This window comes from Dipodomys merriami, unplaced genomic scaffold, assembly GCF_024711535.1.
Source record: "Dipodomys merriami isolate MVZ:Mamm:240054 unplaced genomic scaffold, mDipMer1.0.p SCAF_19, whole genome shotgun sequence".
Lineage (NCBI taxonomy): Eukaryota > Metazoa > Chordata > Mammalia > Rodentia > Heteromyidae > Dipodomys > Dipodomys merriami.
The window spans coordinates 17922083-17934973 of NW_027203270.1; the positions used below are offsets into that span (position 1 = coordinate 17922083).

Below are 12891 nucleotides of genomic sequence, written 5' to 3' on the forward strand. Positions count from 1 at the left end.
TCGTGATGGCCACATCCCCATCAGGGCTTCTTTCTAAAACAAGAACAAACAAAACCAAAAAATGTGGCAGGTGGGCTGGGAAGTTGGCTCAGTGGTAGAAGCGCTTGCCTTGCAAGCCTGAGGCCCTGGGTTCGATTCCTCAGCACCACATAAGCAAAAGGAAAAAAGCCGGAAGTGGTGCTGTGGCTCAAGTGGTAGAGCGCTAGCCTTGAGCTGAAGAGCTGAGGGACAGCGCCCAGGCCCAGAGTTCAGGCCCCACGACTGGACCCAAAAAAAAAAAAAAAAAAAAAAATGTGGCAGGTATGAGATCTTACCTGCAGGCACTTCCAAACTGTGCCCTGCATGTTTTTCCATTCAGAGATTGCTCAGGCAACCATGAAGAGAGCTTAATTTATCATATTGAAAGAGCCATATATCCCTTCCAGTGTGGCCCGAAAGCCTGATGTTCATTGGAATGGTGGCCATCCATGTTATTGCCAAACAATCTCTGATTCCCTTAGATGGAAGTCAGACTCCAGGAGCACACATTTATTCATGACTTCAGCATTCACAGCTCCCTCTGGACTTTCCCCAGGGTGAGTGACCAGTCGGAAGTGCCTTGCCCAATGTCATTGATGCAGATGATGACCTTTCCAGGAATGTTTCCAAACCAGGCATCTGTGGACGGCTCACCTCAGCCCTACACTGCTCCCGCTGCCCCGTCTTCAAGAAGGAAGTGACTATTTTAGGCTAGAGGAGAGACATGGAAGGAATTTCCCCAAGGGCCCCTGAATCTGATCTGGAGTGGAAGGAGAGCTGTACCCTACTGGAAGCACAGTGGCCCTGTCCATCCAACCCATCTTTGGTAGCAGTTGCAGAGATGGAGACCAATTCCACAAAAGGAATTACTTGTGGAAATAATGAGTGCCCTGTCACAGAAGGTATACAAGAAGAGGCTGGATGAGGGGTTATCTCTATTTACTCCCTCCTGGGAGATATAGAAGAAGTGGACCATGGCCTTAAAGAATCTAAAAGGCCTTAAAAAACTCCAGAGGCAGGATAGTACAAGTGACCACTAAAGACATGTCTGGTGGCCATGACCCCAGCTTTTTTAGCAGTCTTGTTTCCTTTGAGAAGGTTCTATGTCTCAGCATCACTTGGCCATAGTGGCTGTGGTCATATCCTGTCCTGTCTCAAAGGATCATCAAAGACCAATTTTTAATAAGCCCAGAGTTGAGGAAAAACAGATCTGGAAGAAAAAAAAAAGTTCTTGAGACGTCATCTCAACCAATAAAAAGATGTGCATAGTGGAGTGTGCTTGTCATCCTAGGTACATGGGAAGTGTAAGTAGGAAGATTGTCAGCTGGTCCTAGCCCTGCCTCTCCTCCCCCACAAAAAGACTCTATTTGAAAAATAATGAAAGGAGAAAGGGTTGGAGGGTGTGTGATTAAAGTAATAGAGCACTTGCCTAGAAAGCCTGTGTTCTAACCCCAGTACTGCAGTAATAAGATTTAATAGCAATAATAGCAATGACAATATTTTGGGTTCTTTTCCAAGATTAGATAAATCAGAGTTATCTCTGGGAATATCTGGTGGTTAATTGGAGATAAGAGTCTCAGACTTTCCTGCCTGGGCTGGTTTTGAACCGAGATCCTCAGATCTCAGCCCTCCTGAGTAACTAGGATTACAGGTGTGAGCTACTGGTGCCCAGCACTCAGGCCTCACTTTCTGACCCTCTCAGAGCTTCTAGAAGCCTTCGTGCAGCATGTTTAAATTTTTCAATGTCAACTTTTATATCAAGCACTATAAACCTATAGAGAATGTCATAGGTCCAAAGCTACCAGCTCAGCAAATTTGGACAAAGTAAACAACCTGTGAAATCAGAACCCAGATCAAAAACAGAACTCAGTGCCTGAGTAGCTTCCCAGAACCCCTCATGTGCCACCACCATCTGGAGTTCTAGATTGGTGGTTGTTTTCTTTTTTTTTTTTAACTTTTCATGAACAGGGCCATGTATATGCATTGTTTTTGTTGTTGACCATACTGGGGTTTGAACTCAGGGCCTTATACTCACTCATCTTACTTGCTCAGCCAATGCTCTACCACTTGAGACACACTCCAGCTTAGCTTTTTGCTGGTTATTTTGGAGATGGAGTCTCACACTCTTGCTGTCACTCCCTGCCTGTACACAAGGACATGCAACAAGCCCCTGTTCCTGATCTAGGGTCTGGGAGAATAATTCAGACCCAACCTAAGTGAGCAAGTCGATTGGTTGAGAAAACTTCCATGCAATTCTCTCTCTTTAAACCTGAAATCAGGTCTGGAGAACAAAGCCAGACTCTGATTGTTATATTGGGTGTGTTGGGGCGCTTTGGCTACTCCCGGTTGTTATTTCTTGGTTTAGGTTCCCCAGATGACCCCACTTACAGCATCTAACCCTGGTTCCCTGCCTTTGAATTTGAAATCACCCTTATTTTGTCTAACTGGGTCAGGCTTGATGCAGCCGAGGAGAGGGCTATTTGTATTGGCTGCTTTGCTCTGCTAAGTGGTATGCACAGACCCAGCATCTGAAACCCAATTTAACATAAATCTTGACATTTGGACCAAGGCAAATGGGCTTTATTCAAAGCTGAGCAGTCTATTCCTCAAACCAGAGAAGCAGACAATAGCTGACATATTGTTCAGTTATACCCATTCTCATTACAGAAGAGACCTTCATGCTATGACATTTTTCAAAGTGCCACAAAATTTTTAGAAAGAATTCCTCCCCCCTCCTTTAAAAAAATACAGAAATGAAAGGGATGAAGGTATTCATTGTATTTATTAGTGGTATAGACTGGATCAATTCCTGAATGTCATGTATTCTGCTCCTTCCCTGCCAGGTCTGTCATGAGGATGAGGTTATGGTGGAAGTCTTTGGCAAGTGGCAAAGGAATAGAGTTATGGATCATGCATGCCTCACATGGCACTGTGCCCATAGCTAGGACAACTTTCTGCAGGCCCCAGGCTCTCCCCTCACCAGCCCCCCTCCCCTCCATACCTGCCCCTTTCCTTGTAATGGCTTCTCAACATTCAGGTGGCAACTGAAATGCCACCTTCCTGGGGAAGACCTGGCCTATCCTTCCTTGTTGCAGTCTCTGCCCTAAGTTCTCCTGCTCCTGATCCTGTCTGAAAGTGTCCCATGAGTGTTCCCAACAGTGTCAGCTCCATGAACATGACATGGGACTTTGTTTGCCTTGTGAGACTGCAGTACAGTTTGGCTTGGATAGCAAAGGAGAAGTAATAAGCTAAGGAATTAATGTATTCAGTATTATCTAAGTTACCTGGTAAAGTGCCTTGAGGCTCTAAGTCCTTAAATTGGAAGAGTGTTTGGAGACAGTGCCTAGAGCCCCTAGGTTCCCTAAATATCCACAGATGTAGGGGGGGGGCATGCACTGCTTGTCATCTCTGACAAACAGAGATGGTCCCTAAGCACCTACCTGGACCAGTATGTAGGGCAGTGCCTAGAGGCCCTAAGGATCTTAAATATGCGCAGGTGTGGGGACAACACTAGAATCCCTGGGGATCAATGGTACCAGTGTCTGGAGTCAGGCCATTATGAAGGGTCGTGCCTGAGAGGCTCTGGGGTCACTAAGTACCTGGAGAAGATGTATGGAAATGTTCCTGTAAGACCCTGGCTTCCCTCAGTACCTGAAACAGATGTCACAAAAGTCCTAAGAAGCTTGCAGATTAGTTAAGAAAGGAGGAATTTCCAGTTGTCAAATAGCTTGCACTGATAACAAGGGTTGTCAGGTCACAGTAGCTAGGAAGTAAAGTTAGAGTGATACCCACCAATGGAGACATGGTTATTTTCTCTTCAAGAGAACATGGATGGCTTCACTGTCATAACCTCTGGTGTGATCTTGGGGAGCACAGCTCGGTCTGGCTTTCTAATTCTTTTCCAGGGGACAGCCCAGTGTTGTCCCCAGTCACTCTTTGGTGGCAGCTCCCTGTCCATCTCTGCTCAGAGACCTGGCTCTGAGCTGATGTTCACAGTGTAACCTTGGCCCTTCTGATGCTAGAGTCCAGACTCTGGGCATCTCTGACGGGCCAGGTCCAGTTAGATTCAGCATACAAATCAGTGCTCTGCAAGGTCTGTGGCCAGGAGCACTGATGGCAGGAGGATGTTACGGAGACAGCAGTACTTGAGTTGGCTTGTGGTTTTGTGCAAGTTGAACCTGCTTTTGACAGCTTTTTCTTTTCTCTCCCATTGTCTCATAGCAGTTCTCTGGAAGCACTTCTGTGCATGTCTGTCAGCTAAGAAACCCTTAAGCATCTATGTTTAACAGGGATCTTGATTCTCATGTTCAAAGGAAGCTTTGAGTGACAAATTGAAAAACCTGCCTGGCTGAGTCTAAGAAAATAATGCTTACTATTTGCACTAAGTAATTTAAATTGAGGCTTTAAAAATAAAGCTATGTTTTTCTATCTATCTATCTATCTATCTATCTATCTATCTATCTATCTATCTATCTATCTATCTATCTATCTATCTATCTACTATCTATCATCTACCTGCCTATCTACCTATCTCTCTACCTGGATTTAACTAATTAAGGACATCTGAACAGAGAGGAATGACATCTTGCTAATGGCTTTTTGCTTAGATAGGTTGCTGGTCCCCAACAGAATGGAGTTTTCCTCAGAATCTCAGAATGGCCAAACAGGAAGAAGATGCTTCAAGAGCCAAACTGATCCTGTCTCTCTGTCAGAACTTGTTCCTCACCTGCCCAGCACTCCTGTCCCTTAGGCTCCTGTGGAAGGAGAGTATGGGGAGGAGGAAAAGGAAAGGATACTTTGAATGGCAGTAATAACCATCCCAAATGAAGTGAGGATGGCACATGTACCAGCAGCCCCTATGCTCTTGAGAGATGATGTTCCTCTGTCCTGTTCTTCTATTTTCGTTCCTGCAAGTCTTCATTTCAAGGCTCACCTGCTCCACCAGGAGATGCTCTCAGGCTGCAGATGGGGAGGTAAGGTCAGCAATCAGCCATAGTTCTTGTGGATTTTTTTTCCTTCCCAGAAACCCTGCCATTTTCATTTTATGTGCATGGCTCAGTCTCGTGGGCTGTCTCTTCCCTCTTCAGTGGAATGCAAGGTCGTTGGTGGAGCTGGACATGGCAGATGGGGAATAAATAGTGACTATGGAAGGCCTCCCACACTGGGACAGGCAAGAGGACAGTGCTCAACATCACTAGCTGTCCTGTGATGGGTGCTGACCAGAGTTAAGATCATTCTCTGTCTCTGTCTGTCTGTTGGTCTGTCTGTCTGTCTGCCTGCCTGCCTTTTTCTCTCTTTCACACACACTCACACATACACACCCCTCTGGCACCTAGTAGCATTACTGGAGGGATTCTAGGGAGAACATTCTAGACTAGTACAGCATTGTCATGTAAATTCCAAGAGGCCCACTGCTTCCTAGAGGAGAAAGTGTATTTGCAAGAATTTTTGCCTCTGAAAAAGACAAGCTTCAAGTCTTCTAAAAGTGAACCTAAGTGAACAGGTGTCCAGGGAGGTGGGGCTTTATCCACAGTTATATGGAGAGTTTCTGTTCTCCCCTAGAAAGACGGGAGGTTCGTGGCCACTATTCTGTAAGTCTCTGGGTCCACAAGTACAAACAGGCATGCTCTATTGTGATAGGGCTTAGTGAAAACCACAGTCATTTGGCGGAGACTACAGGGGCACAGTCAGGCCTGAACTACTTGTTTCGTGGACTAACCTATAAAAGTTAAAGTCAGGTTGGAAGAGGGGTACCAGCTCCCTGCTCACATGTGGTCCTGGATAAAGATTTTATTGACACTTACTCAGAAGAGGCCTTAGAAACTAAACAACATGTCTTCTTTTCCTGATGTATTAATAGATCCAGAGAGGTTAATAATAGTCACTACCATCACTATCACAGCCAATACCACCACCACCACCACCTCCATCATCATCATTATCCACATCATCATTTCCACTACCATCATCATCACCATCATTGTCACCATCATCACTATCATCACCAGCAACATCACTATCACCACCACCATCATTATCACCATTAGCAACATCACCACTACCACCACCATCTCCATCATCGCCTTCATCACCACCACCATCATCATCACTGTGGTTCATCATCACCACCACTACCATGATCACTATCATGTCATCACCACCAGTATCAGCACCACCAGCACCAGTACTATCATAATCATTGTTCCCATGATCAGCATACTATCGTCATAATGGTTATTATCATTGCCATTATCAGCATTATTAATTACTTTATCACCATCATTACACCTTCATCTTCTTCATCACCATCACCACTGCTAACAATTGTTAAATGTTAGCAAGCATACATACTATTTTCCAGGCATAGTGCTAAGCACTTTCCTACGTTAATTGAATCCATCCTCACTGAGACCTCCCTGTGAGGAAGATGTGATTATTATTCCAAATGGAGCAATGAAGAAATTAGTTTTCCTGCCAAAGGAGTTTGTTTATTATCCAGAAAGGACATGTATGAATGGAACTCACAGCTGGCCAACAGAAGGCATCAGTGGACAGTCAGCCATTATTAGTGATCCTCCAGGCTCAAGTTGCTAAATCTAGCTTTCCCAGTTTTTCTACAGCCAGTGATGGCATGCCATTTTGTGTTCTTCATGGTTTAAACACACATGTGTGTACATGTACCACACATAGACATGCACACATGCTTCTTTACAAAAAGAGCCCTTTAACAACATTAAAGTAAATTGTACCCCAAATAAGAATTTGGAGGTTAACTATTAGCCTTTGGCTTGCTATCCCTTTTTGTTTTTTCTGGTTGTGGGGCTTGAACTCTGGGCCTGGGCACTGTTCCTGAGCTCTTCATGAGTAGCTAGGATTCCAGGTGCCAGTGGCTTTCAATGCTATCCCTTAAGTCTCAGAGAATCACAGCCACAGGGACTGAGAGTAAGAAACAGTTCAGCACCTCCCTTGTGCCAGGGAGGCATCCTCCTTCCATCCAGTTTCATGGTAGGGTTTTACACAAAAGCAGCAGAGGTGATGCTCTTTCCAGGGTCTCTTAAAGGGCCTTCTCACCTCTTCCAGATTCACCCTCAGGCTAGCTTGAGGGATTTGAGAACAAAACACTTTTTCACCCAGCTCAGAATGGAAAGGCATTTGCATTTCCTAAAGACTGATTTTTGAAGAGCAGTGAAACTTTCACCAATGAATGATAGTCATTAGAAAAGTTCCAAACAAGGCCAGTAATCCTAGCTACTCAGAAGGCTGAGATCTGAGGATCGTGGTTCAAAGCCAGCCTAAGCAGGAAAGTCTGTGAGACTCTTATCTCCAATTAACCGCTAGAAAACTGGAATTGGTGCTGTGGTTCAAGTGGTAGAGCTCTTGCTTTGAGCTAAAGAGCTCAAGGACAGTGCCCAGACCTAGAGTTCAAGCCCCATGACTGACCAAAAAAAAAAAAAAAAAAAAAAAAAGAAAAGAAAAAGAAAAAAAAGAAAAAGAAAAAGAGGAAAGAAAAGTTCCAAATAAGTCCATCAGAAAATAGAGACCGAAATTGCCTTACCTATAGTGAACAATCAAAAACTAGTAACAAATATAGTTTCTCAGCCAAGCCTTTACCATAACATATATTCCCACCAAACCAAGTACAACACTCCAGTTCCTAAAGCAATCCACACCTTTATTCTGGAGGTCCCAGCCTATAAAAGAGAACAAGAAAAAGTAACACCAGAAATAGTAAAAGTATGCTGGGCACCAGTAACTTACACCTGTAATTCTAGCTACACATGAGACTGAGAACCAGAGCATGGAGGTTCAATGCTAGCACAGGCAAAAAAGTCCATGTGACTGCATCTCCAAATTTCCCAGCAACATGTCAATCTGGATACATGTCTCAATATTAGAGTGTTAGCTATAAACAAGAAAGCTAAGCAAGAGCACCAGCCTTGAGTTCAAGTCCTGATACTTGCTAAAAACAAACAAGAGTAAAAACATGAGATAAACACACCATTGCCCATGGACTGTTGGTGATATTGTTGATGATCTAGACAATTAAAAAATAATACATTAAAAAACTTATTAGGACTGGGAATGTGGCTGAATGATAGAGCATGGCCTAACCTGTACAAGGCCCTGGGTTCAACCCCTATACTGGAGGGGAAGAAGACATTAGAAAATCAGATGCCAATTAGGTGCGTGTGGTCATGTGGGTGGTCATGCTTGAAATCTTAGCTATTAGATCCTCTAGTCTAGAGGATCCCAATTCTAGACTCACCTAGGAAAAAAAGCCCAAGAGACTCTATCTTCAATTATCTAGTAAAATTCTAGACTATGGTCAGGGCTCCAGTGATACAGTACCAACTGAAAGCCAAGTGAAAGCCCAGGGCCTTGAGTTCAAATTCTAGTTCTCTGTCTCTGTCTCTGTCTCTCCACACACACACACACACACACACACACACACACACACACACACACACACACACGATAAAAACACACCATGCACTGGTAGCACACACCTGTAATACTAGCTACTCAAGAGGCTGAGATCTGAGGACTGAGGTTCAAAGCCAGCCTGGACAGACACATCTGAGAGACTTATTTCCAATTAACCAGGATAACAAAGCCAGAAGTGGAAGTGTAGCTCAAGTGGTAAAGTGCTATCAGAAAAGCTAAGCAAGGGCTGGGAAGGTGGCTCAGTGGTAGAGCGCTTGCCTTGCATGCCTGAGGCCCTGGGTTCGATTCCTCAGCACCACATAAGCAAAAAGAAAAAAGCCTGAAGGGGCGCTATGGCTCAAGTGGTAGAGCGCTAGCCTTTAGCTGAAGAGCTGAGGGACAGCACCCAGGCCCAGAGTTCAGGCCCCACAACCGGACCCCCCCCCCAAAAAAAAAAGAAAAAAAGAAAAAGAAAAGCTAAGCAAGAGGCCCTAAGTTTAAGCCCCCAGTATCAGTATACACACACACACACACACACACACACACACACACACACACACACACACACAAACACACACACACATACACACACACGATAAAAACACCACAGGTGATGAAATGACCATAACAGACCCTTGAACGTCTTCTTTTTCCTGGACAGTGTGGTTGTCTTAGAAACTAAGCTGAATGCCTTCCTCAGCCTCTCAGGCCTGCAAGGGTATAGGAAGGTTAGGAAAGGAATGAATGAGTGAGTGAGTGAGAAGGACCAGGCTTTATAGCTGTGCTTTGGGAGATCTAGATGTCTGTGACATTTTCTCTCTGCAGCTCTCGGGTCTTTCTCCTCCTGTAGCAGCTCCTTCCAACCTAGCAAAACCTCTAGCTCCTGGGCTAGTGTACTTAGGGTAAATGCCAAAACCCAGCCAGATACATTCAAGGCCACAGTGTCAGGAAGATGTATGCTGGGCATGTCCTTCTGGTACAGCTCGCTCTGATGGTATCAGAGCCTGATACCATCCAGGGAAAAGCAAGCCTTTAGAGAGCAAGGGCAGCCATGACGTTTCTCAGCCTCATGTGGCTGTTTGCACTGTGGGGGAAGCAAAACTGAAGAACATGACCCAGGACTTGCACTTGAAGCTTGACTTTGACTGGACTGTTTATCAATAAGCAAAAGGGATGAGTCTCAATTTTCCACTGCCTGCAAGTGCTGCCCTCCTGGTACTCAGAACACCCTGTACAGAATTGGGAAAGAATCGCTTCGCAGAGAAATGATTCTGAGACACCTGGTCCAGCTGCTGTCACTGGCAACAAAGCGCTGCAAAGGGTGGCCCTGTGCAATGCTCCTTTTGTGTTGTGTTCTTGATTCTGCTCAGGGAAGGCACTGAGACAGGTGTGGTAGGAGGGCCTTGGCTACACCACCATGGCTGGAGCCCCACGGGGAAGTCTGGGAGGCCAAAGGAACTTACTGTGTCCATGAGGCATGAGCCTCAGGTGGGTTGTTGGCTAGAATTCACATCTGGCCTTATGGCAGAATTTCTCTACAAGGACTATTGGAGTTTTCTCACTCATGGAAATTGTATTGCTTTTTTTTTTTCTCCTAGTAGTATGTGTTAGCTTTCTATTTCAAATATCACACTCAGGAAGTGCTTGTCAAATTCAAGTTGAAGTCTGCAGTATAGCTCAGGAAGCTTGCTTAGCATGCAGGAGTCCCCATGTTCATTCCCAGTACCAGGGAAGAAAAGAAGAAAGGAAGGATGAAATGTATTGAATGGATATGTTATTAATAGTCTTTGTAGTTGGAGCTATTTTTCTCAAAATCTTATTTTGCCCATAATCACCCATCAATCTCTCTTTGTCCCTCAGTCTCCCTCTGTCTTCCTCTGTGCCTCTCTGTCTCTCCCTCTCCCTTCATCCCCTTTGCATGTTGGACTTCATTTTCCTGTCTTATAAGCTAGAATTTTATTTTAATCAACCTTCGGGGAAATTATCTGGGAATCCAATGGCTTGATTTTAATTCCAGGGAGAAAGGCCAAACCTTGCCCTTGACCATCATTTCTAATCTTCCATCCCTTGTTTTTGTCTGTTTATTTAGACTATAAACTCACCTGTGGGAGCTGTACTTAGATTTCTGATTGGAGCAGTGAATGCTGGGAAGTTACCCCTCAAGGTCCTTTCTGGGTCTTTAGGCTTTTGATCAACCTGCAATGGGGGTTTATGTTTTACTGCCTGCCCATTGGGGCTTCACCAAGGTGCCTGTTGCCAAGGAAACAAACACAGCTACCACAGTGACCAGGGACAGAGAGTGGAGGGTTGTGTCCTTTTCCAGTGGCTTCTTAGGGTGATGCTGTACTGCTTATTGCTTGTTCCAGGCTCTGATGAAACAAGAGTAGAGGAACGTGTACAAAAGCAAAGATCCATCTGTTCCATACTCAAGCAAAATTGCACTCATCAGCCTGGGAGGGAGCAAGATGAAATTGTCAAGAGTGGTCCTTCTCTCTACCCGGCCACCTCCCACCGAGCAGTGTTCCCAGGTTTGCCTCATGATGTTCTTGCCAGCAATGGCTCAGGTAAAGAGCTGTGTATAACAATTTGTGCACTTTGGGCACTCCAGTAGATGCATAAATGCAGTTAATTTTGGAAATCATATATATTTTCCCTTTGAGATGACCATTAATAAATAATTTTTTTCTTTCCAGAAAGTTCAGGAGACTAAAATAGGATTGAAGGACAGCATTTTTCCTTTCCTTTCCTTTCCTTTTCTTTTTTTTTTTTTTAAGGAATCCCTTGCTGGGTACCAGTGGCTCACACCTGTAATCCTAGCTATTCAGGAGGCTCAGATCTGAGGATCTCATTTGGTTCAAAGCCAGCTTGGGAAGCAAAGTTCTTTTAGCTTTTTCAGCAGAGATATGCCAACCCCCAGATCAGTTCTGCTGTTTCCTGCCATCTGGTACAGCCTCATTTTCCTGGAGACAATGCTCCTGCCTCAGAAACACTTTTAAGAGTGATTTCATCCCTATATAATTGTTCTTTCCCACACCCCCACAAGGGGCTGAGCTGGCCAGACTCATAGACATGCAGAAATAAGATAGGGGAACAAATATATAGCCATGCCAGTGAGTTTTTGGGCCAATGGTGGCCCAATGGTCTTGTCATTCATGGGATTTTTTCCCCCATCAGATTAAAAGCTTCCTGAGGAATCTACCACCATTACACCCTCATAGCTAATAGCATGTATGCACAGCAGAGCTCAGTAAATGTGCTCAATACCTTAATCTCCCATCCCTAGAACAGGGTCAGCACTGACAATGTGACCTTGTGAGCCTGATTGCCTGTGACATTTTGTAGCTGACATGTGCAAAGCACTGGAAGAGAGATGTGAAACGTGATTTCTATTTGCCTTTCTGGTTATCCTTCCCCATAATTAGACTAATTAGGAACCATGGATGTGAAAAAAAAAGAAAAAGAAACAAACCATGGCTTTGACCCAGAGCACTGTGCTGGGCACTGCACATAACACATTGTCTCTTCCTTGGGGCAGCAGGATACATGAGAGGGGGGTAGTATCACATACTCCTCCTTACTGTGGAGAAACTCAGGCATAAAGTCACAAATAAGATTTGGATAAATGTCACCCATAAGTGTAGCCCATATTGCCATATGCCAAAAGCTCAGTCTCTAGACTATGCTATTGGAGGCGGACAATCTTTTAGAGGTAGATCCTAATGAGAAGAAGTTAGGTCATTGGGGGTATATTAGGACTCTGTTCTTCCAATCTTTTTGCTTCTCTGCTGCTCTGAGCCAGGTAGATTCCTCCACAATATGCTCCTACTATGATGATTGAACCACCAGAGAGTCAAAGTTACAGACCAAGAGACTATGGGTTAAAACTTGTGAAATCTTGATCCAAAATAAGCCTTGACTCCTAAGATTCTCTTGGGTGTTTGTAACCGTAACAAATTGCTGGCTAACAGAGTCACAGAGTTGGTTTATGGTACCTTGAAACTTTGTATCTCCTCTCCTGCTTAGACTCTCCATAGCCAAAGACCAAGTAACAAGGAGCTGCCTATGACTGGTTACACTGTATGGCTTCCAACTTCCTTTCCAGGCTTCTTAACTTACTCTATCATTTCTCCTTCCCCACCTATGCACAAAAAGACAACTTTCACCTATGAAACTACTCTTGAAGGAAGTGGTGCTGAGCTGGGAAGGTGGCTCAGTGGTAGAGCACTTGCCTAGCATGCCTGAGACCCTGGGTTCGATTCCTCAGCACCACATAAGCAAAAAGGAAGTGGTGCTGTGGCTTAAGCAGTAGAGCTCTTGCCTTGAGCTGAAGAGTATAAGGACAGTGCCCAGGCCCAGAGTTCAAGCCTCACAACCGACAAAAAAAAAAAAAAAAAAAAAAGAAAAGAAAAAAGAAAAAAAGAAAAAAAAAAAAAAAAGAAACTACCCTTG

At 44.5% G+C, this 12891-nt stretch overlaps 1 long non-coding RNA gene across 1 annotated transcript; it reads right to left on the bottom strand.

Annotated features, from left to right (window-relative positions):
• Nucleotides 1–2810: 2810 nt before the first annotated feature.
• Nucleotides 2811–10650, bottom strand: LOC138830406 (uncharacterized). The gene is made up of 3 exons (XR_011373018.1): nucleotides 10545–10650; nucleotides 4815–4977; nucleotides 2811–2893 (listed from the first exon to the last, which is right to left on the bottom strand). It is a non-coding gene; the product is annotated as an uncharacterized lncRNA (long non-coding RNA).
• Nucleotides 10651–12891: the final 2241 nt, after the last annotated feature.